At 37.6% G+C, this 27,605-nt stretch overlaps 1 protein-coding gene across 10 annotated transcripts in view; it reads left to right on the forward strand.

Annotated features, from left to right (window-relative positions):
- The window catches only part of Eya1 (EYA transcriptional coactivator and phosphatase 1), a 318,971-nt gene that overhangs the window by 132,121 nt on the left and 159,245 nt on the right, over positions 1 to 27,605 (forward strand). The gene's annotated exons all lie outside the window — the stretch shown is intronic.

Consider the following 27,605-nt stretch of genomic DNA (forward strand, 5'->3'; position numbering starts at 1 on the left):
AATTGTTAATCCATCTGGAACTAATTTTTATATAGCGTATACAAGCAAAACTTAACTCTGCTTCTTGCCAAGCAATTATGCTTGAATTATTTATTAAATAAGCAACTTTCTCCACTGAACAGAAATGTCATAAATTTATATCCATATATATTTGGATTTTTTTGGTCTTACATTTTTGTTTCAGTAATTCCTGTATGTGTGCCTGTCTCCAAAGCATACTCTTTTAATTATCATAATCTTACAATAATTTTTATTATCTGGAAAATCAAGTCTTTCCTTATTCCTCAATTCAAAATTTTGGGGCTGTTCTTGAGTATATGTTATTTCATTTAAACTCAGAAATAATTTCACCTGGTTCTCCCAACACATCCCCACCACTTAGGATGTTTGGCTTCAAATTACATTATTATCCATGTTAAATTTCAATTTTTAAAATTGTTTTAATATTAAGCTTTGCTGTTTTTGAACATGTTATGTCTTTTTCATGTGTTTGGCTGTATTAATATTTGCTAATATCTTATCATTTTCTTTATACATTCCCATATATTTTTGTTAAGTTTATTCTTAGGTATCTTATAGTTTTCATTTCTATTGTACATTTTTGTTGTTGTTGTTGTGAATTTTTTACTTCACCCAGGGATGACTCTAATCCTTTATTTTCATCTTGTTATTACTAATAAGCACTAGATTCCATCTTGAATCAGAGAGAGCAAGTATACCAGTGGCAGAGGAAAACCTCACCTGTATCTGAGCACTAGGAACTTAGACCACACCATGTGATTTGAAAAAACTGTCTACTTAATGCGTATGGTTTTCAGCTGGCTTAATCCTACCAAATGTTCAGGCCTGGAGAGGACTTAACGCTGGTAAAGGGATGCCTCCGGTTCCAAAGTTGAGAAAATCCTTTCAAGTACCCAACGTATCACAGAGCAGAGACTGTCTCCCAGTGTTTAGCGGAGGCTGTCACGGAACAGCACCCAAGCAGAGAATCATCACTGACATCATCACTCTTGTCTCTGCTTAGTAGACCTTTTTTTTTTTTTTTTTTTTTGGTTTTTCTCCGGTACCGGGAACCGAACTCACGACCTTGCGCTTGCCAGGCAGGCGCTTTTGCCACTGAGCTAAATCCCCAGCCCCTTCTGCTTGGTAGACCTTAATGGCTTGGTTTGAGGGAAGACCAAAATAATCATAAGCCGATAAGGAGCAATTATTATTCATTTAAGTAAGGTTCAGTAAAAATTATTCAGAGGGCAACAGAGTAGTAGTAGTAGCAACAACAACAAAAACATTTATGAATGCTTACTAGGTGCCCAGCACAGCTTTGACACCCCCTTTTATAAAGCGTCTTTTAAAATAATTTTAAGGGTTATGTACTATGATTACTCATTCCCATTGACAGAAAGAAACTAACACATGGAGAGGGTCAGTCACTAGCTCAAGAGATGATGAGAAGAGATAGGAGTTGCAATTCAAAGATCCTGCACTCGTGTTCACCACGCTGCAAGAACACTTCATAGCAGCATCTGTGAAAAATGCTAATACGTATGTGCACATTTTAGAGGAAAAACCATAGCTTTAAGCATTTTTATTCTGGAATAAATTATGAAAATAGCCTGGCATGGTGGCCTGTGCCTATGATCCAGCTACAGGCCAATCTGAGTAGTAAGCAAGACTCTATCTCAAAATAAAAATGAAACAGGTTGGGGATGTTGTTCAATGATAGAGCATTTACCTAACGTGTGAGGCCCTGGATCCAATCACCTGTACTGAAATAAATAAATAAATAATTATTTAGTGGCAGTAGTGTAATCCCATTGAAGTTCAACAGAAAAAGTGAAAAAATTGGTGTTGGAATAAAATGGAAGGTAAGAGGCACCAAACTAGATGGTTATGTCTTTAAAAAAAGAATAGTTCCTGTTTTAAAATTAGTTTTAAAATTATTTTATAGTTTTAAATATTAATAGTTTTAAAATTATTTTATCTCTACAATAAGATAGTACTTTATCTTGTTCATTCTGTTTAACAGCTTAATATCACTATTAAAACCTATACTTTAGGAAGGACTAACTGACCAATTTCACTTATAAATGTAAATGCAAGCTTTCAAAAGTTTTAAAGGAATTTGATTAGCAATTGAAACCTAGCAGTGTAGCCAACGAAGGACACATCATGATCAAATTGGGTTTCTCATAGGAATGTAAGGATGATTTAACATAAGGAAATCTGTTAACATGGAAGCCATTGTATCAAAATTCAAAGGAGAAAAAAATCACATGTAATACGTAATTTAAGGCATCCTGAAGTTTGAGTGTCTTGGTAAAGTTCTGAGATGCAGGAAAGTCTGGCATCCTAGTTCAAAGGTGAGCAGGGCCCAGAAGAGGAATGCTATCTGTCTTTCCGTCTATAGAGGGACGTGTGTGTACGAGCTGGCAGGCATCCCAAATCTGGAACTGGCTGAATGCTGTAGAGCTGCCAGCATGCTGTTTGATAACCAACACCAGCCTGCATGAGACTTGAATGTAGCATTCAATTCATTTCCAAACTTACTTTGTCCCTATCATGCTTATTAAAATATACTTCCTCTACCCCCAACTGCTGGGCCAGGAAAAACCTGTTCCCTTCCTGTCCCCATGAAAAATGTGGACAGAGCTCCAGCATCATATGGACACAGAGTTCTGTGGTTTTGTTTAATGTGATGCTAGTCAGAGAATGAACCAGTATTATAATTTCCAGTTCCCCTCAGTAGCTGAGATCAACTCTACCTGGATATTGTGAGTAGACTCAAAAGTCCTGATGATTCTCAGATCATCTTTCTGTCTCTACATTAAACTATACATTACCTAGCATAATAATGAGCACCCTGTAAAGTTCTTAAGAAACAATTTTAGAACTGTGGTCACCATCACTGTCTGTCCTGTGTCCTTGTAAACTTTCTTTTTTTTTTTCTTGTCAGTTTCCTTATAAAACTTACATGCATTTGTGAACTCCATCTCCTGACTTTTCACTTATTCCAGGTAAATTTTGCTGACACTGATTACCAGTGACCTTTGTATCACACATCCTTTGGGCACTTTTTGATCCTTTACCTGACCACTTTGCTATATTATATTTGGCATCATTGACATCAGATGAAGAAGAAATTGTTCGATCTCCTGTCTTTTGGGGTAGCTCTGCTTTCTTGTCTAGAAAAGGGTACGGTATCATGGTAACTAATTTTTAAGTTTATAGAGTGGATGCAGGCTTAGCACAACTCTAGGCACATTCTAGCTGCTCTTGCTGAAGCCTCTGTACTCCATCAGTTCTCCTTTGCTGATGATTCCTTGTCTGGGTTCAATTGTGGTGCTGTGCTTCATTGCTGGGGTCCACCCCTGTGCTTCTTTTTGTATACTCACTCTCAGTATTCTCTACTGCTGTCATACTTTACCTACCACCTGGTCTCAAGTCATTCTAAAAGGGTTTCATTTTCAGCCCATCTCTTATCCTCAAAACCTAGACAGCTGGAGATCTTCGCCACATTGTCTCATGCATACCTCACGTCAAGGCACCCAAAGTTTGTTATCTTCCCTAAAACTTGTTCCTTTTCTCTATTCTCCATCTCTTTGAACACTACCACTACGTATATATACTGTAACCTGAGTCATTAGTATCCCTCAGCTCTACCATCCTACAAACCATTCAGCTCCAACCTTCCAGATGTTACTTGCACTTTGCTCTTTTCTCTCAAAGAATCTTACGTTTTGTTTCTCTGGCCTAGGTCTTTATTCTCACCTCCACCACTGTGATAGTATCATAAGTGGTGTTTCTGCCTCTTGATTGTCTCTCTTAAGTCTACCCCTTGCTCAGTCCACCAGGGTGATCTATCTAAAGTAGATGTCAGTGCTCCTCTGCTTCTGAGATGTCAATAGCTCTCTGCTCATGGACTGATAAAGACACAACATCGTTTCCATTTTCTCTCCTGCTGCAAATGCAGTTCTGTGTGCTGTTCCCAGCTGGCCTGTTTATTCTTTGATAGTCGGGCTCCATCATCACTTGGAGAGAGTTGTCACTGATTGTCACTGTTCCTTCTCTGTGCTCCCCAGTTTTTTCTAGAAGACTTCAAGTGAAATCATTGCATCATATCACATATCATATGTTCTGGTTGCCTATTGGATCATGAGCTAATTAGAAAAGGGATTCACCTGTATGCTTAGATCTTGGGCCAACCTGACGCCCGAAGGGATAAGAACATGTCCTAACAAGAACTGAACTGACCCCTCTCCCCATCCCTGAAGTGAAGCCCATGTCAAGAACCATTTCACATGACTATTAGCTAATGAGAGGGTACTGAGTAGTCTGATTCAGCATAAAAATTTGTTTAGAGTTATTTTTTGAATGCAGATTACCCTGAAATAGCAAAAGGTCCCATTTCTTTCTTTTTAAAATTCTTTACCCTTGATTTTTCAACATTCACATACATTGACATGAGGAAGGGATTTTTCCCTCTGTATTCATTCTGTAGTTCTCTAATATTCCATGTTTAATATCATGGGATTTTTTTTTTTCTAAATGTGTCCAGAAGTTGACTTGTAATCAATGGAGCAAAAAATATTCCTTGTAGAAATCTGAACTAATGGTGTGAAGCTTATTAACTTTTGGGACAACAGTTTTACTTGTTAGATGAGAAAACTGAATCAGCCGTTGCAAACTTGTAGCCTGCAAGTGCTATTTGCACCAGATGATGTTAGTCCATACAATGTTTTAAAAAGTATTTGAAAGGCAGTATGTAAAGACTAAGACTTTCACATCAAAGTATGGATTTCTTCTCTCAAGAACTCAGAAGGTCCAGCAACAGCACGTCTACAGTCCTGCCTGACAACAGGCAAGTTGGGTGGAACTGGACACACCAAGGAGAGTCTGAGTGGCCCAGTTCTCACAGCGCTGTGTCCCTTGCCCTCCACCTCCAGCGCTTCTTTTCCACACTGGCTCTAGAAGACTTTGCAGTTGGCCAACCATTCCATAGGTGATGACCCTGACTTAGAGACAGTGTCCATCTGAAGTGCATAAGAACGTCTAAGTTTTGGAGATTCAGAGACAAAAATTGATAAAATCAAAGAATCTTAGGAAACATGACCAAATAATTTCACCCAATGAAGAGAGTTATCACTCCTGAAAGCAGAAACATCTTTCAAAGTGATGTAAGAGTAATACAGTGAAGCATATTTTTTTACTGCAAATCAAAACAAACAAGAGTGTACTTTACAGCTATCCAAATGGTGCAAAGTCAGGGATAGATCTTCAAAGCATTCAGTGGGAATCTGTCCACCTGATCTCCATTAGTGTTAATAAAAACCACATAGCTCTGTGCTTTGAAAATTTCTCCTAGGTGTTTCCTTATGAATATTTATGCAATCAGAAGTAAAACGCATAGCTAAGTCTAACGCATTGGATATTATTGAGTTATAGCAGCATTTCAAAGTTTTTTGAATTCCAGGGCAAATATATTTACCTGGAAACATGTTTTTAAAGCAAAGGAGAATTAACTGAGCACCACATACTGGAAAGAGATTGAATTAAAAGAGAAAACATTTGGGTTAAGTATCCATCAGATGCCATCTCTTCATCTTCAGTTTCTCTGAGCCTTATTTTTCTCACCTGAAAAACAGATATATTACTGAGTATTCCTAATCTCAGGATTTTTTGTGGGCTTTCAGTGAAGCTCCATGTGAGAAAGTGCTTTGTAAACAAAATAAACCATTGTGTAAATTCCAGAGTTTATTATTTAGTCAAAAGGTAGTTGTAACAGGTGAAGTGCCAGTTTTTGCTTATTTCTTAACTCTTTTTTTCCTTCGTACCTACATTTCTCCTAATTCTAGCTGAGCTCAAACTTGAAATCCTCCTGCCTCAGCCTCTTACAGTCCTGGGAGTACACGCAAGTACCACAATGACTTGCTTACTGTTTTAGGGTGAGAGTGTCCTATCATATTGAGGCCTGCACTCACACATTTATCACTTAACCTCCTGAGTATTTTCTAGTCACTCATTTTGTTTAGGTAATAATTCTTAACTTGCTTTCTTTTATTAGAAATTAAGTGCTAGCCATTAGCTTTACCACTCAGTTAATAAATGTAAGTTATAAAATCTTTTGGATTATATTTTGTACTTCATGACAGTCTATTTGCCGTGGTTAATATAATATAGTATAGCATCTGCATGAAAATATCTGCCATGTGAACACCCACTCTGAGAACCATTCATTGTCAGGTCAAAGCCACCAGTACATTTCTCTTGATGCTCAAAACCTGGGCTCGTGAGTAGGATGCCCCCTCCCCACTCCCAGCATGGCTTTTATGAGGAAAGGATTTTATGCTGCTTTTGCCTTGAGCCTCTCTCAGACAGACTCTCGTAAAGGATAATATTAGGAAAAGTTCAGTGCTGTTTTTTTAAACAGCTTCCTCTTTAGCTCATTCATTCAACACATGCTTAGTTACCAAACATCTGACTGTTCTGAGACACTGAGAAGACAGAAGCACAACAAAGTTGCCACTTGCGTGATAAAGGTTGTGTTACTGTCAAGAAGAGAGGAGCGGGAGTGCGCAAAGGGTGATGGGTGCGATCTAGATGACAAAGGGAGACAGAGGAGGTCTGGGGAGTGGTCCTCTCCTGGGCTCAGGTGGTTAGCAAGGGCATCCCTGGGTAGAGCCCAGCAGAGATGAGCCCTAAAGAGTGTGAAGTTCCACTATGAATGGCAGCCACACTGGGGTGGAGTGAGTCAACCTCACTCTCCTCTTACCACGTTTAGGTAAGAAACCACACAGAGAGATGGAGCTTTTTAAATAAGCCTTCCTAAAAATGTTTCAACGGGAACTGTATACACCGATTTAGAATATATGAAAACTGATAAAGTACACAACCAATTACCTTATCAGGTAAAGTATTATCAAAGGTTTAAACTTGTCTTTTAGAGAGGTTCAGGAATTGGGCCTTCTCATAGACCTGAAGATTATAATATGGAGACGCTTAAAGTTGGAATGGCCATTGCTGAGGGGTGATACATTTTTTTGTTTGTTTGCTTTATTTTGCTTTGTTTTGTTTTTCTTCCGGTACCAGGAATCAAACTCACGACCTTACACTTGCCAGGCAGGCACTGTGCTGCTGAGCTAAATCCCCAGCCCCTACATTTTTAAAACTAATATAAAAATGGCAACAAGTGTTCTAGCAATATTTATGAAGGAGAACAGTTAGTATGTTTGTTCTTTAAGATTTGAAATATTTTAAATGTATAAAAATTTAGAAATAGTAATACAACTAACACCCGTATGCACCTACCTATGTTGTAAAAGGTAGCATTTTCTTACTGCACTTTTCAACTCTCTTTACATCTTTAAAAAAGAAATGAGATATTAAATAAGCATGATATGTTGGGATATTAGGCATTTACTGTCCCTCTGTTCTCTTCCTCTCCAGAGGGGCTGGTGTTCTGGATTTGATGTTCAGCATTCCCCCACATATTTTTAGCCTGTCACTGCAAATGTACATCTAGATTATTATGCATTGCAAAATCTAAGTAAAAAGTTACTTATTGTCTGTGTCATCCTTATACTTGCTTTATTCCATGAAGTGTTGCATATATACAGATTACATGTGTTTACACATACACCCATATATGCTTGAAGGAATAAAGCAAATGTTTTATATACTCATGTTGATGTGTGTAGCTCTAGTTCATTCATTTTGCTACCATAGAAATATACTGCAAATATATTGCAATTTTAAAAATCACACCTCCTGGTGGTACAAATTTAACTGCTTCTCTCTTTAAAAAATGTTTTATGTCAAAAAATATTTCTAGTTATTTAAAATAATATTCCAGTGAATATTTTTGCAAATTGTTCTTTTTGCTGATGCATAAGGATTTCTGTAGGGAACAGGTCTGTAAGTGAAATTGTTAGGTATTATGTTAGCAACTTTCCTTTACTATAACAAATACCTGTGACAAACAGCTTATAAAGAGAGGGGGTATACTATGTCTCACAGTTTTGACGATTTCAGTTCATGCTTAGTTGGCCCTATTGCTTTGGGCCTGTGATAAGATGGCATACTATAGTTAGCATGCACAGCAGAGGAAAACTGCTCATCTCCTAGCCAGGAAAGGGAGCACGGGGCTCAGCAAGGTTCCACTGTCCCCTTCAAGGGCACATTGCAATGACCTGTGGGCCTGTCACTTGGCCCCAGTTGTACTACTCTAGGGACTAAGGCTTTAACACACAGAACTCTGGGTGACAATTATAACCCAGACAATACTAGGTTCAAAGGATCCTTACTTTTTAACAAAATTGGTGTATATGTTTGTGTTCCAACAGCGGTGGATAAGGATTCTTATTCTGAATTCATCAGTACTCAAAATGGTTGGAGATCATAATTTTTGGTGGGCTGTGTAGGAGGTGGTTTGTCATTTTACCTTGCATTTTCTTAAAGGAGGTCATATTTTAAAAATTTTAAAATGAAAAAGTGAAAGGTGCTCTTAGAAAGCACCGTAAATGAGGATCTCTTGTACTCATGTAGTTGTCCCTGACAGAAAGGTACCTGAGCAACAGTACAACTTCTTCTAAAAATTGTAGTATTAAAAGTTTTAAAAATCATAATCTCCTATTCATGTCAGTCTGTCATACCACATCCATTTTATTATTTTTTGTTTTTTGGTCCTTTTTTTTTTTTTTTTTTTGAGACAGGATCTTGTTATGCAGGTCAGGCTGGGCTTGAGCTCACTTTGTAGCCCAGGCTGGTCTTGAACTCTCAACAATCCTCCGGCCTCAGCCTCCACAGTGGACCTCCATGCCCAGCCACCACATCCATTTTATTATGAAATTCTTCCAGAATGTAGACTGATGCTAATTTTCTACTGTTATTAGAGTAATAATAAAAAAATTATCCTTTTATTGTACAATCTTCTTGAAACCTAGAGATTGATGTACTTTCTGAGAGTTGTTATGATTTAGCACACAGATTGAAGAAGGGGAGTGCTAGATCCAAAAAATATAAGAAATAAGCATGAATATGTATATATAGATACTTATACATATGCACATGTATATTCTTATGCAAACATATGCATATATCCTTTGCTAATAAATGAGAAAATGCTAAACCTTTAAAGCACAGCATTGTTTATCTGTTTCTTATTAGTGCTTATCTTTTAAGGAGATAAATGGCAACAATAAAGAATTGAAAAGGGATCTTGTATAAAATTTTAGTGTGCTGACATATATTAGAAGTGAATTAATATAATTTAAATTTCTATAAATTTATAGTAAGTTTAATATACTTATTAAATGGATATTTTACCTCTGGTATACCTTTAGCCACTGGGACAACAATTGGGACACTTTTGTTTTAAAATCTATATATGTCTGTGAAGGTAGGAAACCTGGAGATATTTTTATGTCATAAGTAAGTGTATATCTGAGAAATTTATAGTACAAAGAAATTCAGTATTCTACATAAATTGTTACCATTAAGTACTACTTCAATTCAGTGTAATATAGCTTTAATTATGAGAATAAAGCTTTTATCTACTTTCCCTTGGTTTTGATTTCTTCATTTTTATTATAAGATTCTTTTATAAATATCTAATTCACTAGTTTTACTCTGACAATTTGAAGATCAGAGAGTAGCCTTAACAAACATGTTCTGCCCTCTCATCATGTATATCATTAGTAAAAATAAGGAAGGTTGTGATAAATATTGAAAATGCAGATTCATAACATGATTAGCCTGATGTAAAGCAAATTTTAAAATGCCCCAGGCTTTAAACGCATTACTCTGGATCTGTGCCCATGTTGTGTACACATGGTGCTTTTTTTATATCATAGGAGCATAGAAAGAACCTGTTTAACTAGAATATCAATATATTCCCAGTGACACACTGGAGGGAGACAGTTACAAGAGATCTGTGTGGGGCAGGGACCCAAGGGCATGCGGTTATTGGAGGAGGATGCTGGAATATCTTTACCTTCCTCTCATGAATGGAAGATCTTCAATTTTAGACACACATCTTGTCTGCATGATTGGTGTGTAGAACCTAGAATCCTAGCTTTACAGATAACACCATAAATATCCATTTAATAAATGAGCACTGCCAAATTTACTGAGATGGGATAAAAAATGCATTTTAATTGTTTTCAGTCTTTCATAAAACCCAGATTGTTCTGTTCCAGCTGCTCCTAAATCGTTGTGTGCATGTATGATTTCCCAAGCTTCTCTTCTGCTCTCCTCCCAAACTTCCTCAAAGTCTGCACGTGCTAGTATACAATAGCAAGCAAAAGAAAAGGAATCTCCCTCTTGCATTAGCTTCGAGGAGACTTGACTATGCTTGTAGACCAGAGCAAAGAGGAGGAAGATTAATAGAAGAGAATGACTTCCTCTGTGTGCAACTGTTCAGTTTTATCTGAAGGGATACCATGGTCTTAAATTGCTTTCATTTAATACAGGATCTAACTGAAGGTTTCAAGAATATTTCAGGGGTCAAAGACAACCTGAGAAATGGCCTTTTGAGAAGAAGCACGTGTGGACAGCAGATCAGCAGGGAGCTTGCGGACAATTGCAGAAAGGAAGAACCAGCAATCCTGGGGACGCCCTAAAGTGAAGGGAGAGGATGAGGACAACAGTCTTCCCAGCGTGGCCAGAAGGAAGCCTGGTTATGCAGAGGGCAGGATGACAGGCTGGCGAGGACAGCTTGTGTTGGATCATTCCCAGCTGCCAAGATAAATGGAGGGAGCTGAGCTTCGCCCTCAGATCTATGAAGGATTTTAAAACAGAGCAGAGGGTGAGCGTGCTATTTTATGAAAGTGATTTGTGGGGTAGTCACAGTGTTGTGGAGAGATCAGGTTTGGCGCTCAGAGGTCTGTTAAAGCAGAGCTATTGGAGTTTATGCACAGTTTACTTCTGGAATGAAACCTAATTTTATTTTTCACAATTTATTGCCTCCTGCTTCTGAGCATACAGTGGCAAACAAAACCTAAAAACAAACACCCATTGTAATGGTTGATGTTTTATTTTTTGTTATTATTATTATTATTTTGCCTTTTTGAGACAGGGTCTCGCTATGCAGTTCAGGCTGGCCTTGAGCTGACTTTGTAGCCCAAGCTGGTCTCCAACTCACAGCAATTCTCTTGCCTCAGCCTCCCAAGTGCTGGGATTACAGGCGTGCGCCACCACACCTGGTGTAATGGTTGATACATTGTGTCAACTTGAGAAGTTAGAAGTTTAACTCAGCAGGGAGCCAGGGTCCTTCCTTTGTAAACATCCTGAGCTTGTGGAAGAGAAGGGCACAGAGAAGGCATGGGCGGATAGCCGACATGCAGTATAAGGGAGGGAAAGAGGCTTGCTTTCCCCTGCTTCTGCTCTTGCTGCTTTTGCTGTCTTCTGTTGCCTTGAAGTATTGCCCTGTGTCCTTTCACCCTGCCTTGGAGCCAGCTCATCTTGCACTGAAAGCTCCACTAACTGTGAGCTAAATAAACCTTTCCTTTCTTAATTTTGGGTGTCAGGTATTTTGTCTCAGCAACGAGAGAAAAGTAACCAAGACACCCATGTATGTGTCTGTTTTAAGGAAACCATCTCAAGTGTGTAAGGGGTCTTTTCGAGATTTAAATCCTGACCCACAGTTGTGGATTCTCTAATCCACCTTTCTTTTCTCCTCTTCCTGCCTGAGTGAGGGAAGCTCCCCAAGGCTCATGCATGTTTCATCCTGGACTTATGGTAGGCGGAGCTGTTGCACCCTGGGCATCTACTCACTGTTTACTTTGGCCCAGTGAAGAAGTCTTCATTCTGCCGGATCATCCTAAGCCCTGGGTGCAGCTGTCCCTGTGTGGTCCAGGCTAGCACGATGCTGGTGCCTAACTCTTCAAGTGCTTCATCCCGACTATAGGCTTCAGACTCAAGAGACCCATTAGCAGCATCCTCATTTTTGCAGGAGGCCCGCAGTTAGTGCATCAGGTTTCTCAGTGCTGTTGTACTTTCGGTGGAGATCCAGGAACGCTTGGCTGCCTTCTCTCTACCATAGTAGTGTTTCATGCCTGAGGAACACTTTTATGTATAGAAAGGAATTCCTATATTTACTTGTGTTTTGATAAATAGTTGTTAATCCCAAACCTTGAAAGGCAGTTTATAGAATTTATCTCATGTATACAGCTGGTTATTTTTCACAAAATAAGAAAAATTATTTTCATTTATTTACTGAATTAACTCATGAGTTTAATTGATTTAGTCCCCTTTAAATGTTTAAACATTAACCCCACTTAATTAACCAATATTCTAGATGTTTCCAGTTATGATCATAGATCTATGACTTAAAGATGCAATAAAAGTTTTTAATATTCAAAAAGTTGACAGAGAATATACAGAAAAATCTAGTGATCAGAAAAGGACCTGTCTTATCTGTCCTCAGACCTTAAATTATTCAAAATAAACACTTATTTCTTAATTTGTTTACATTTTACATTTTGGTATGAAATGTAATTCATATGTTCTTCTTCAGTTTTAAAAACTTATTTCTGTAGATTTCTGGGGCTCTGGCAATCTTTCATATCTAAAGGGAATTCCACTGCATATCAGACAAGCTCTCAGTTACTGACGATTTGATTTTGATTGATGCATGAGACCTGAGTCCACATTCCAAAGAGATTCAAATTTGAAGCTATGATTTTGGCTTGGTCTCTCTTCTTACGGACACCCTTTTCAAGTTCAGCCAGACTTAATGGATTGCATACATTTTCATTTCTAGCAACCAGTTCTCTGAACTAAAAGACATCTTCCTTTTTCTTCTTGTCTTTTATTAATGCTATGGATTCACTTCCCAGGTATAGGCCAGGAAAGCTCTCTACCACTGAAATACAGCCCAGCCTCCTTTCTGGTGTTAGAGGAGCTTCCTTTGCACCCTAGCTTCTATCTCCTTACTCTAGGCTTAAAGTCTAATCCTGTAAAACAATTTCTTGGTACATGTGTGCAGTACATAATGATTACATATATCATGGGAAGTTTGCCCGTGTATATAACACATCTCAGTTCTTTTTCCTCTGCCCGTTTCCTCCCATCATCCTTGCTCCCTCCAACTCTTATTTCCCTTCCCACTTCCAAAAGCTCTATGTCCATGTTTCCTTCAATTTTTAAAATCACTTTTCCTTCCCTCACTTCCCTCTCTCCATCTCTTATCCCACCTCCATTTTTAAAAGACCTTAATGATAGGAAGACTCATCAGGTGTTGTGTGGGGGACTATACTTGTATTAAAAATACCTCAGAAAGCATTTCAAAGTTTCAAACATTAGCTCTGCTCTATTAGAGGTGCTTTGGTTACCCCTGCCTATGTGTAGTAATTGAGGCATATATAGGACTAAGGTCCCACGGGGGAAGAATGCTCTGGTGACCTGGCATTTAAGAGGAAGTAGAGTCAATAGAAAAAGAGTAGACTTCAAAAGAGATCAAGAGGGAAGCGACAGAAAATTGGGTCAAAGATACAAATGGGAGTTTTGTGACAGGACCTCCTGAGGAGGACATTTCAAGAGAGAAGTAAAAGCAATGTCAGGTGTTATAACTAAGATTAAGATGCTATATAATTCTGACACAAAAGGACAAATATTGTATGACTCCACTTCTTGGAGGTACTTATACTAGTCAGATTGATAGTGACAGAAAATAGAACTGTGGTTGCCACGGGTTGTGGGGAGGGAAAAATGATGAAGTAGTGCTCAGTAGTTACAGAGTTCCAGAGTTCTTGAAAAGATGAAAAGTTCTGGAGATACATGGTGGTGATGATTGAAGAACATTGTGAATGTATTTACTATGCCACTGAACTATACACTGAAAGAGAGCTAAAACAGTAAATTAAATGCTAGCATATGCTCTATTTTCCATAATAAAAGGTGACTAAGATAAACACAGAAATGTGTAGTAGTTTTGATAATATGCATGTGATTGGTAACTTTAAGAACAGTTCAGCAGAATAATGGTTATTTTCATCATATACTGCAGCACTGTAATCCACCATTCATGGAATGCACCCACAATTCTACGTGTTCATAATTCTGTGGAATGGCTGAGCTCAGATGAGTGGCCTGCCTTTTGGCACCACTTGGGTTGTCTCCTAATTTCTATCAAGAGGTAGATGGAGCTGCAGTGTCTCATATGACTTCCTCATATGTCTTTCTTTGGTGGGCTGACTGGCAGGCTAAATGTGATAGTTAGTCTTTATTTTCAACTTGGTTGGTTTGAGAGACACCTAGGAGATTAGCAAAGCATATTTCTGGGTCATGAGGACATGACCTTGGGTCTTATATCTGGTCCCTGGCCTCCTCCTCTCTGGCTTTTTCCCTGTCTCTCTGCTTCTCAGCCACCATGGGGTATGCAGCTGTCCTCTGGCATGCCCTTCTACCATGATGTTTCTGCTTTGAAGCCAATAAACTAAGGACTAAAACCTCTGATACTGTAAGCCAAAATAAACCATTTCCTCCTTTAAACTGTTTTTCACAGGTATTTGGTTACAGCATTCGGCAACTGATCAATACACAGTCTTTTCTTTCACTATGTGGCTAGCAAATGATTCTTTGTTGTGGCTGGATCTATAGTCAACATTCCCAGAGGATGAGATCTAATAAGCAAGCACCAAATCTTTGTTTATATCATCCTTGATAATAATGCCTCATTCATGAAGGCCATAACTTGGGGAGGCATGGTGCATTGGGAGCTTTCACAGTATGAAACTACCACAATAAGACAAAGCGTAGTGATGGGTAAAAAGCTGATAAAGTAGAAAAGAGAAAAAAACATTTACATCAGGCTGATGAGTACAGAGAAACAAAAATGTATACAAAGACAAGAGATGAGAAGAAGAAGGCTGGTGATGGGTATGGGCAAAGGAAGGGCTGCACTGGGTACTTTGATGTGATAATCTTGAAAATACTCCCAGTTAACTGTCCATTATTTAGAAACTGATTGTTCAGGCTCTTTGTGTTTATCTCATGTTGTTGTATGAGCAAGAAAGCAGAAAGCAGAAATAAAGGGAGATGAAAGTAAAATCAGTGGTGTTTACAGTTTATGCAAAGGGACTAAAATAATTTTAATTTCTTTATTGCCTCAAACCCACATCCAATCTACAGTTCCTATTGGCTGTCATTCCAAAATATACCCTAGTCCGATTACATATCAACAGTCCCTAAAGAAAACTCTAGTCTAGATTACCACCACCTCTCACCTGGACCATGCAAAGTCCCTAATTTGATCTGCCTCTTCCTTTACTGTCCTATAGTTTATCCTTCAGACGGCCGGCATCCAGAGGGGTCTCTCTTGCATATAAATCAATTTATGTCACTTTTCTGCTCAAAAGCTAGATAAAATCAAGCAAACAAAAAGTACCTCTGGTACCGTTCCATTTTCATTCCATCTAAACCAAGATCTCGATGTTACCTGACCTACGGGGCTCCACGCCCCACGCCCCACCTTCACCCTGTTCTTTCCTTCTCGTTCACTGCTGTCCACCTTTCTTTCTTTCTTCCCCATACTTTCCAAGACTGCTCCCTTTGAACTTGCTGTTATTTTTATACAGACCCTTCCTGCCTCCCCCATCCATTTTACAAGTGTCTCACCCTTCCATCATTCCAGTCTCCACTTGGTGACAGCTCCCAGAGGTTTCCTTGATTAACTAAAATGTCACCTACTTCTTCCCTGTTTCCTGTTAGGTGAACTCATTTTTCAACTATTTGTCAATAATTAATATACAAATACATATAGAAACAGAATACTTCTATTTTAGTTTTAACTAAAATTATAAGTACATAATTTCAAAAGTCAAGTAACTGTACAAATTGTTATTGGGAGGCGATTCTCCTCCCTCCTTTTCACCTTCCTTTCCCTTTCCTGCAGAAACTCTTCTGGGTTTTCAGTTGAACGTTCTAATGGTGTTATTTAGTGACAATTCCACTTGGGCTGTTATCTGCTAACTTGTCATTATGGAAGATGAAAATGCGTCTCTCTTTCACCTTATCCCACCCAGTACACATGCATGCCAACACCGTCAGTTCTGTTGCCCTTCCAGTACGTGTATCTCCTGAACTTAGTTACCAATTTTTGGTATTTGCATTGCTCTGCCTATACAAAAGCTTTTACAGCAGTGTGTGGTGTTTTGATTACTTTTTCAAAATGTATATAGATATATAGTATGCACACACATGTATATAGAAATATGTATAGTGAAATGATTGACCTACTTCTTCCCCATTTCCTCTCCCTTGGTTATCCTAGTAAACACTGTTCTGCTCTCTGTTTCTATGTGTTCAACTTTTTAAAAGATTCTACATAGAAATAAAGTCATGCAGGATCTCTCTTTGTGTATGTGGCTTATTTCATTTAGTATAATTTCTTCCACTGTCATCTATGTCAGTGGTGGCGGACCTGTGCCACACATGCCACGGCTGGCTGTTCGTTATCATTGCAAGTTGTAAAAGGTTTGCCATCACTGACCTATGTTAGTACAAATGGCAGGATCTCCATATTTAAGGCTTAAATCTATTCCATTATATTTATCTTGTAAAACTCCTTTTATGGACAGGATACCAAAAGACAGGCAACAAAAGCAAAAATAAAGTAGGACTATTAGCTTCTGCACAGCAAGGGAAGCAGTTCACAAAGTGAAAAGGCAACCTGTGTATGACTTGCGTCTATGTCTCCCAAAGCCTCATGTGCTCAAAGGTGGGACTTTTTGGAGCTCTCTAGAACTAGGCCATGTGATACTGGGGTTAAGGGTATGTGGTACTAAATTAGTCCCCTGATTGGAATTAGCATAGCTGTGGATGTGGGTAATGGAAGCCCTACCCTGGGCCTAGGTGGCACCGATCAATAGGCTTATAGCCTTGATGGAATATAAAGGAAGAAAAAGAAGGAAGGCTGCTGCTGCTTGCTGCCTTCTACCCTGCCATGCTATGAACTGTTTCTCCTCTGAGATGCGCCTTTGCAGTGTCATGCTGCTTTGGAGCCAGCTGACTATGGACTGAAACCGCTGCAGACTGAACTGAAATAAACCTTTCCTCCTGTAACTTGTGAGTGTTGGGTATTTTGTCCCAGCAATGAGAAAAGTAGTTCAGACAGTTTGAATGTGAGGTCTTACATTCAGGTCTTTAATCCATTTTGAATTGTTTATGCATGGTATAATACAACTATCTAATTACATTCATTTGCATGTGGACATCTAGTTTTAACATTACCATTTACTGAAAAGGCCATTTTTTCCCCAATGTGTCTTCTTAGTGGCCTTGTAAAAAATTAGCTGGCCATAAATGCATAGCTTTATTTTACTGTATTCTTTTCCATTGGCCTGTGTGTTTATTTCTGTGCTTGAACTGTGTTGTTTTGATTATTATCCCTTAATAATATTATCTGAAATCAGGAGGTATGTTGGCTACAATTCATTTCCCAACTATTCTTTCCCATGAAGCTAATAGATATGTTCCATCAAAATCAGGGAGTAAACCCTTTATGAAATAGGTCATCAAAATGGGAGAAAGATGAATATAATCCCTTCTGTTGATGTAAAGAGAGATTCTGAAATAAACGCTATGCACCAAATATAACAGTCCAGGCTGGATGTTAAATTATCCTAGGAAAGTTTCCCTTAAGATGAATGAATGAACATTGTTTTCCTTTCTGGAGATTGTTTTGCCAAGCTAGTGTCTTTTGTGGCTCTAAACAAATTTTATAATTGTTTTATCTATGGAATTTTGATAGGGATCACATTGAAGTTGTAGATTGCTTTGGTAATATAGACATTGTAACAATATTAATTTTTTGATTCACAAACACAAGATATCTTTCTATTTGTATCTTTTGCAATCTCTTTAATCACTGTTTTATAGCTTTCAGGGGACAGATATTTCACTTATTTAAATTTCTCCCTAACTAAATCATTCTTTTTGATTTTTTTGATGCTACTGCAAATGGTATTTTCTTGATTTCTTTTCTAAGGTGGATCATTTTTGGTACAAAGAAATGCAATTGATTTTTCTCTGTTGATCTTATATCTTACTATACTGAATTCATCCATTAGTTGTAGTTGTCAAGTCTTTAGTGTTTTCTATACATAGAATTTTATCATTTGCAAGCAAGAATAATTTTACTTTGCCCTTCTGATTTAGCTGGCTTTTGTCTCTCATTCCTGCCTAATTGTTCTTATTGGTATTTCCAGTACTATGTTGGATAGAAAGGAGGAAAGGTTAGCTGTAGGTTTTTCATAAACGACCTTTATTGTGCTGAGGAAATTTCTTTCTATCCTTATTTTGTTGAATTTTTGTAATAAAAAGATGTTAAACTTTGTGAAGTGCTTTCCTTGTATTTATTGAGATGACCGTATAGTTTTTATCTTTCATTCTGTTAATGTGGTATATCACAGTCACTGGCTTGGAATGTTAGACCAACCTTGCACCCCAGGGATAAATCCATTTGGTCACGGTGTATGATCTTTCTGCTGTGTTGTTGAATTCAGTTTACTTATTCCTTTCAATAAATCATTTTCATGATCTTTCCTGTTTAACTCTGTTTCCTCTATGTTCAGATGTATCAATTAATCTGTTCATTCATTCATCTTAAGGGAAACTTTCCTAGGATAATTTAACATCCAGCCTGGACTGTTATATTTGGTGCATAGCGTTTATTTCAAAATCTCTCTTTACATCAACAGAAGGGATTATATTCATCTTTCTCCCATTTTGATGACCTATTTCATAAAGGGTTTACTCCCTGATTTTGATGGAACATATCTATTAGCTTCATGGGAAAGAATAGTTGGGAAATGAATTGTTGGAAAATTCACATGTATGAAAATATCCTTATTTTTAAAATTTTTCTACTTGTTATAAAATTCGATAGGCTTTAAAACTCTAGGCTAAGAATTTTTTTCTTTAAGGAATTCAAGGCCATTGCTCTTTAACCTTTCAGAAATACATCTTTCAGTTAGGAAGTTTGAAGTCAGTGCCCTTGTTTTGTCCATGATCAGTTTTTTATTCTCTCTCAAAGACTGTAGAACCTACCCTTTATTCCCAGTGTTCTCAAATTTCTCAGCTGTAGCCATTGGAGGGGTCTGCTTTCATCCATTTTGGGGAGCTACTCACTGAGCTCTTTCAACGTGAAAATCTATGTCCTAGAAAACATTTTAGAAACATTTGTTTAATTTTGCCCTTAATTTTCTGTACTTCCTTTCTAAAGCTCCAATTACTTCAATGTTGGGCCACCAACGCTATAGCTCTTCATTTCTTATACTTCTCTCCTGTTTTTTAAATCTCTTCTTTTTCTCTTCTTTTGAGAAACTGTCTCAATTTTACTTTACAAACTTTACTGAAGTTCACATTTCTGTTATCTTGCATTTTATTTTCAGGTGTTCTTTTTTGTTTTGGATGTTCCTTTTTAAAAAAATAAATAATTACAGTCATTTTTGTTGTCTCATATTTAGGAGTAGGGAACTTTAAAGCTGATTGATAGATAAGGACTTGCTAACCAAGGTTTCTACTTTGGATGAACAGGTTGAGTCCTTTCCGTGGGAGACGTGCAGGTAAATCTTAGATCTTTCCTTTTGGACTGGTCAGAATTCTCCGTGAAGGTGATTTTAGACTCCTGCCCTGATGATATAGATCTAGCTGACTGTGTTCTAGGAAGCATGATGGGGAAATGGTTATGGTGGGAGGGATTGGAAGCAGCTGTCCCAGCATTCAGTGTGCCATTTTATTGTCTCTAATACATAATAGTGATTTCATGTCTGTTTTACTTTCCTAACTTTCTTGGATTATGCCCTGTTTTCAGGATGGCAAACCCTTAGCACAATTTCAAAGACTCAGTTTTGTTCCTTTAAGAATTTATATTATGGGCTGGGGATATAGCTCAGTGGCATAAGCGCCTGCTTGGCAAGCCCAAGGTCATGAGTTCAATCCCCGGCACGGCAAAAAAAAAAAAAAAAGAGAATTTATATTATGTGTTCAAATGAATTATGAGTGCCTTAGCCAGTACAGTTTTAGAGTTTCTAGTGGAGGAAAATATAACAATGTGGAAAAATAAAGGAAAAAATGAAAGCAAGGGAAATTATTTTTCTTTCAAAAACTAGGACTATGTTCCATTTCATCACTTAGTATGCTTATGTTAATTAATTTAAATAGCATTCATGGAGTGCCTACCATGTATATCAAGCCATGATAAATCCCAATTGCCATGCCCTGGCCATTCATTTCCCAATTGTTTAATTAAATTATTCTGAAATTCAGTGTGTTTTTGGTATTTTATCATCTATATGAGCTTTGCCATACAAGTAAACATTTTCATTCCCATGTTGCTTTGGTGATTGGGTCTAACTTTGTATCCATGGTGTAGCTAATCAATTTATAAATTGAGAAGATAAGCAATTGAGAATAAAAAGAACAAGGAAAACTCATGCCAGAGCCAGAATTAGAACTCACTTGAATCTCTAGTGCATTTGTTTTAGTTTAGTAAGTAGCCTTGATTGTGGAACGATGTTAATAATTCTATTCATTCAAGGGAAAGAATAGCTTGAAATAGGGATAGACATAAAATCCACGGATATAGTAAAAGGAGATAGGAATAGAGGCTGCTATATGCTGCTTCAGAAAGACGTTCATGTGCAATATCTTGCTAAAATTATTTTTATTCTTCTCCATGTATTGGTAATTCATAGGCTGGTTATAGATATGAGTTTGGGAAACTATAAATAATGCCTAGATACAGTTTCTTCTCTTTGATAGTCTTCAGTGATGATTCATGAGTGACTTTATTTCTGGGGAGCCAGACCCTCTATATTTGTCTTCAGCTTTGGACTTACCAGTGCAGTTCCTCACAAACAAGATGGGGATACCAGAAATGGTAATGCCAGTTAAAAATATATAAAATCAGCATATCTACCAATAGTAGCATTTTCTCTTAGAATTTCTAAGTAATGCCTTCATTCTTTGCAAATGCCTAGGGTCTTTGAGCAGTTTTCTGGTTCTTGTCAAGAGTAACTTCTTTCTGGCCCTGCTTTGTCCCTGTCCTGTCCCTCCTTCGCTTCCTCCTCAACCCTCTCCGTCCACTGGCTGGTGGGGGAAGAGTCGCCCTCACAGGCAAGGACAGGAAGGAAAGTGAACAGCCATCCCAGGAGGCCTGAGCTAATGGGGCCTTTGCGGATCTTTCAGCAGGGCTTGTCAATGAGAATCAGGCAGGAGAGGGCTCCTCCACCGGCACTCTGACCTCTTGGTAAACTATTTGTTTTTCCTTGTATTGATTAAAAAAACAAGCCACTAGCCCATAATTCCCTATGAAGTGGAGCATTGTTTTTAGAAGTATTACACCTTTTAAATGTAGGAATGCAGAAAAGCCCAGATCTTGACTTTGTGTTCTTGTACAAGTCAGACAAATCAGATCACTGATGATGTTAAAACAAAATCCCTGAAAGACACAGGGGATGCTTCCAGACCCTAGAGTTTTCTTCTTTGAAAGAACTTGAAGGACAAGTGTAAATAATCACTGTAATACCTCAAATATGAAACCACCTAAAATAAGCATTCTTGTTACCTACGGGTATCCAAAGACTGAAAATGTATAATTTTATTTATGTGTTGGTCCCCGAAAGGTACTGTCTTTTTAAGTATTTGAACAGATTGAAGGTATTGTTTTTCTTAGTGTGTAATTTCTAGTCTATCTTGTTTCTTTGAGTCACGGCATACTAAAGTACCAGGGCCTCGAGGCAACTTGATCGCTCACATGTATGAATCTAGCAAAACTTTACAGTAGAGAGAAACCTCCAGGTTGTATACCTATTGACGTTGCTTAATAAAAACATCTCGAATAATGGTGCTTTTGGTTGTGTTTCCAATAGCAATGTGATTGCACTGCACTGGATTAAGTTACAAGTCCTTTGAATTGTGACCTTCTGTCTAAAACAACTTCAGAGGTTACCCTTTTTCCCGATTTGGGAAACAAGAAGGGGGGAAAGTTAATGCTGCTTGAAGGAAGAAAAAAATCCTATGGGTTATTAGGCTTTGGGTTTTTTGCCCCCTCCCTAGCAATTTCTTTGTAACAATAATAGAGTTTTTTGATTCTGAAGATTCAGACTCTACCTCCAAATGCATCAGGCAACTTGGAGGACTGCGGTTTAAATATAACTACTTCCTCAGTGAGCATATCACGGGTTTATCATGTAGTGGCAATCCAGATCAAAGCAGATCACGCTGGATAACTGATGTTAAGGAAGGCGAAAGGGAAGAAAAAACTGATCTAACTGTGAAACAAGTTACCCATATACTTGCTTGCTGTAAATTCAGAAACTTACGGTGTCCTTTTAGTGTAAAGAAAAGATTAGGAATATGTATAATCCTTACTTTAAGAAGATAATTCACTTTATTTGGTAGATTATGAGAAAAAATGTTTCCTAATTAGATAATTTCAAGTTGAAGAATTTCTCACCTTATTTCCTATTGACCATTTAATGTACTTTCATTTTTGAACCTGTAAACTATCTTACAATATGTATTTATGAATAATCAGATATCATATAGTGAATATGTCTTCTCATGTTGATGTATTTTAGTTTGATGTGTATATAATTAGATAATTATATAAATATTCCTCATATAATATAAATATGTAATTAGATAATTATATCTATATAGTTGATAAATGTCAATACATATCATTTCAATACATCTTTCTGGACAGTTAACTTTATTGAACTTCCCTTTGCTCCAAAATGATGATAAAGCCAGAAGCCATGAATGTCCCATTGCTCCATCTACTGTTTCAAGGTCACTTTCATGGCTAAACACTGAGGCACACTGAAGAGCAAATAGTCAAGGGGGAAATGTGCATACTTAAAAAAAACAGCACTCATAGAAATGTGTCATGTCAGCACAGTACACAGCACATAGTAAGCACTTAATAAATGCTAATTCCCTTCCTTCCTCCATGAGCTATTCATTCTGTCTGAAGAATTTCAAAACTAAACTCAGCTGTCACGATACCTGGAAAACACAAAGCGTAGTTTTAGGTCTTACATGTTATGGGAGGTGCTGACGAGGTTGATTTTGCTCACAGTTTAGATGAGAAAAAAACATTGAAGAGGAGACAACCTAGGTTTTCTAGGAGGCTTCATATCAACCGAAATCTATTTTACAGTGTGAGATGGTAAGGAGCTTATTGCTGAAATTAAATGTATACTTCCAAGACCAATTATTTACATGTTTTTTATATTCAGAACAACTACTCTGTTTGCCATTGTGTAAAACCAGTTGATTTAAAAATAGAAAGCTTGCTGTGTCGCATTTTCCTTAAAGCACCTACATCATGTCATGCCCTTTTCTGAAGCCTGCTTCAGCCTTTGTCATCATTATTAGTTTCAAGAAATGCTGCTCTACATTTCTATCAAGAATAATAATTTTTTTAAAAAACATCCTACAGGTGGTCATTACTACATAGGTTAACAAGTTTTCCAACCTACATAAATAAATGGCTATGATTCATATGTAATAACAAATGTGCTTATATTAGGAAGTGGGGCAATTGGCTTTATTTTCATATTGTGCTGGTATAAAGACTGTAATATTTGTGAAAATAATTTTCCATGGTAGAGTTAATAGTAATTGCCTCCTTCAATTTACTATTAGAAACGACTCACGCTGGAGTTTGAATGGAAGGCATTTAGCAAAATAGCAGTAGACATTTAGTTTGGCAGATTTAGTATCATTCTTAAAATAAATAGAGGATGTTTTACTTGGTCGCGTTTCAGCAGAAGGGTACCGAGAGCAGGACCTTCTCTGCAGGTCTCGTGCCGGTAGGGAGAGCACAGGTCGTGGTAGTGGCCACTTCAAATGCCAGCAAGCGTCATAATCCCCGTCATCTGGACACAGTTCCAGAGGTTCCACAAGGAAATGTTGTCCCATGGTGTGGACCACAAGAGAATGAAACGATCAGGAAGCCGAAGGACAGTATTTGGGAATACTCTGCTTTGAATGGTTTTCAGTGCAACATATTACATTTTTCCAGATAGTGATTTTACTAATGGCAGAGAAATATTGAGTAGAATTTTGCATTTGGAGACAATGCATTGGTTTTTGCTACTTCTGTTTTCCAACCATTTCTACCATTCCTCTTGAGAATAATCATTTCACAGGAATTATCTATGCAGCAAATCAGTGTTGGACCAGGTCATAGGATGCATGCTTACCCCTGAAGATATTTTGAGGTAGACATGCACAGAAGGAAAATACATCTTCTACTGAAATTCACAGTCATCCAAGAACTTCGTTGTTGCTCCTGGAATAGAAAAGAGAGACATTGTGTTGTATCCCTTGTTTTCTCAGTATTTAGTCATTATGTTTAATTTGATTAATCAGTTGTTTACATGTAGTTTTAGAAAAGTTCCAAGTTACCATCTGAACTGCTTTAATGAATGCCTTATATCTATCCTGGCCTTTTTTAAATTTAATTAAGGACATTTGTTTATTTTTGTGATCATGCCCTTATTAAACCTCTCTGCTGTTCTAAAAGCACTGAAAACTTCTATCAAAGTTACAGACTTCTCGTATATATCTGGGCACGTATCCAAACAACAGCTGGCTCTGCCAGATGAACCTGCTCGGAGATACAGTGTATAAGAGATCTTTGCATCTCATTGGAAGTATTCGGGCATTTCCTTACAGTCGACTAGTTCAAGTGTTTTCCTTTCCAGGTAAAATGACATGTATAGTTTTGTTTTATTGGGGAACACATACTGGGGAAAGTTTAAGCTCTTATTCACGCATTTATGGGTTGTGATTTTTGCAGCAAATATCAGATAGACATGTTTTCTATTATTGCCTGTTCTTAATAACGGTAAATATTTAGCAAATTTTCCTAAAACCATTTGTGCTCCCTATGACTTCATTTAGGAGATAGTTTGATCCATAAGAGTATCTGGTTAACTTATGTAATTAGACTTTGTGAAAATTTTGAAATAGGAATTTAACATTTACTATAAGCTGGGTCTTAATAATGCCTTAAATTTTGATTACTTAATCATAGAGTAACTTATTTTTTGTTTAAGTTGTATATCATACTAATTATTATATACTTGTAGTTAGACATAGTAACCAGACAAAATTTATAGATAAACATATGATTGTTTTTAACCCATCTAGTTTTGCTTTAGGAAAAGGAAACTATTTAAAAGTGGTAAATATGCACATGGATATACTTTAGCCAGTTACTAAGCTTTGTCAAATACTTATGAAGCATGAGCTTCATCATGCCAATTAGTGGTCACATTAAATGCATCGTGCTTTTCATAATTTTCTTCATAATTTCACGTATCATTTCTTCAATGGTATTTTGTTTGGTTATATAACAAAAAATATAATTCCAATGTAAAAGCACATGTAACATAAATTTTACTGAGATGTTGACGAGTACTTTGTATGTAAAGATGACGTACTTTACCCAATATTTCTGCTGTTTTTACTTCACATAGTTTGTGTATTCTGAATTTGCCAATATAATCTTTCATGGGTCAGAAAAATAACATTTTAACCTGTATGTCTAAAATAATTTACTCCATGGGACACATGGGTAAAATAGCTGCCTGTAGAGTTTCAAATAAGGTATAATTCTTTACCAACACCTCAAATTTTATATTTTATGGCACTTAGTAATAAATCTGATTGGAAAAGCAGTTATTGTGTGAGTTGTTTGATACCACAGATTGAATTAAGTTAACATTCCTTTTATCTGACAACACTAGAAATCTCCTTTACAGTCTATATTTTGTTCTCTGCGTATATACTTTAGTATATTGAATAACTGATACTTATGGCCTGAGAGAGAGCTGTAGGTGGTAACATAATTCTATTTCTGCCGCATATATGGACAGATCCAATAGCAATCAACTGTGTAGTGACCTGGCTTCCCAAATATGGTAGATGCCTAACCCATGGTTCCTTGCCAGTACTATACAAAATGAAATCCTAGGTGAGTCTGCAGTTTGAGATGTCTCTCAGCTTTGACAAGGCATTCGTTTTCTGAGGAATTTAGACCGGCATCTTTTGCAGGGGTGAGGGGGGAAAGGGGGAAGCTTGCCTTGCATTTTGGTCATTAGAAATGTTTGGTTTGTATAGGAATGGTTATTTCATTTACAAATTAGCAAAGTAAAAGTAAGACTTTCTATTTTATTAGTTGATGATCTAGAAGTGTATTATATGATCATTTAGCAAATTACTGTGATTTTTAAAGTCTAAGAAAGAAGATTGTTTTTGAATAAAAAGATCAAATAAATAGAATAGCATTACTGATAATGACAAAAGAGTTTTAAGAATAGTCCAATGGGGACAACGGTTGTATTTTACAGTACAAATTTGGTTCTGCTGAGTGAATAGTAGCAAAAAAAAAATTGTATTTATTAGGCCAGCAAATTAAAGTATAATCATTAGTCCACATAAGCGATGCCTTTTTTAAGTATTTGAAATCAATATAATGACTGTCATTGATCTTATAAGTGAAGTCGTTTATCTGCATAGAAGGTGAGATCTTAACGAAGCTCAAATCTCTAGGTGAGTCAGTAGATCATGTATCAATACAGGTACTGAGCTTAGTTAGACCGTTTAGGAAAACAGGCTGTGAGAAACGGTTCTAGGTGAAATTAATCTTTTCCCAAAATTCATCTGAAAATATTAACGCTGAAATGTTATCTGGTTCGCCTGCTAAGGCTTGTTCAATGAGGGCTTGCCATCCTAGAAACTGTTGCAGAATCATCAGGCGGGCTTTCATTGTTAAATTGGTAACAGCTTACAAGTTCGCTTTTTCTTTCTCCTCTTACTGGGAAGAACTATTTTACTTTTTATCTGCTTTTTATCTTTCCCGGACGTGTCAGTGGGTAGGTACATCTGAAAAAAAATTCTGAGAAGTATTGAGTCCCCACGTTTCAGGGCCTGAAAAAAGTTTTGGAGAAGTGTAAAAAGATAACGTGTAACTAACTACTCCCCAAAGATCTTAATTGGGCGCTACTGCAGCGGGAGGATTGTGTGTGTGCTGACAGTGTCACAGAAGTTATTCTCACACAGCTGTTTATTCAGATAGCATGGGGCGCGTTCATTTACATAATAATTTTTTTTTAAAGCAGCAAGGTTGAGTCAGAGCAATGCTCCTTTCAATTGTTGCATTTAAACCAATAACGTTAGGACAAGAGAATAGCTGTGGTTTGCGTTGCAAAAACAGAAAAAAAAAAAAAAAAAAAAAAAAAAAAGCCCCGAGGCTTCATGGGCAGACCTACAAGGCTGCGCAAACAAATCGAGGGATGAGATTCTGCTGTTTCTTTGTCTAGGGTTCTCAGATGCTATCTGCGGCTGCCTTCGCCCGGGAGAGCGCGCAGGGCGCAAAGCTGTTTCCAAACAGAACAGTGGGAGCTGATGGCTCCGAGTTTGGGGCGAGCTAGAAACTCTCCAGTGCCACTTCCGACTGTAAGCCTTCCTGCTGCCGTCCACTGTGGCGGGCTTCTTCCTGGGGAAGGCGTGCTGGCTCAGTGGCTCGGCTGCCCGAGCCTGCAGCAGCGCCGGGCCGCCGGCCCCCGGAGCCCGGCTGTCCCCGGCAC

The sequence above is a fragment of the Chinchilla lanigera genome, unplaced genomic scaffold, assembly GCF_000276665.1.
Source record: "Chinchilla lanigera isolate Chin_1 unplaced genomic scaffold, ChiLan1.0 scaffold00043, whole genome shotgun sequence".
NCBI lineage: Eukaryota > Metazoa > Chordata > Mammalia > Rodentia > Chinchillidae > Chinchilla > Chinchilla lanigera.